This window comes from Podarcis vaucheri (assembly GCF_965113315.1).
Source record: "Podarcis vaucheri genome assembly, chromosome: 13".
Classification (NCBI taxonomy): Eukaryota; Metazoa; Chordata; class Lepidosauria; order Squamata; family Lacertidae; genus Podarcis; species Podarcis vaucheri.
The window spans coordinates 17,649,239-17,649,937 of record NC_138751.1 but is presented as its reverse complement, the minus strand read 5'-3'; positions in this window follow the sequence as shown (position 1 = coordinate 17,649,937).

Here is a 699-nt window from a genome sequence, read left to right as displayed (position 1 = left end):
GTTAACACAAAATGTAATGAAGCTGTGTCCATCTATCCTTTCTCCCTGTTCCCTCCCTCACCCCACATCTTTCCTTCTCCTGTGCACCCTTTCTGGATCTGTGTCTCAACAGCAAAAGATTTTAGTAAAAACATTGAAGGAAAAAAAAATCCACACTCTTGTCTGTTTATTGTCAGACCGTTTCTGTGTCACTGAGTGTAAAGGGGGAAGTATTACGTTTGCTGGTCTCTCTTGCTCTGCCTACCTCCTTACACCATCAGAATCTCCTCTCAGGACCTTTATGCCTATTTAAAATGTCTAATGGATCTGGCACCAGGTCGCAATTCTCAGCTCTAAGTGCGTTTCCCAATGCACTTCCTTGCTTCCTGTGATTACCCAGGAGGATCTCTTCTCTTTTTTTCACGGTTGCTGCATCAAACTCCCCTTTCTAGGAGAAGGAGCAAATGCTGCCTTGTGGCTGGACATCTGGGTGGTGGTGGCGGTGGTGGCAGTGGCAGTGGGGTTTTTTGCTGGTTGGTAGACAGCAAATGCTGCACTGGAGCTGTGACATGGTGTGAGCAAGGCGGGTTAATTGTGGGCTCTTTCCTCCCTCCCTTGTGCAGCAGCCGGGGCAGGTTATAAATAATGGATGAGAAACTGGAAGCGAGAGATTTTATATAATTTTCTCCCGGAGGGGGAGGAGGGAGGGCTGTGGAGCCA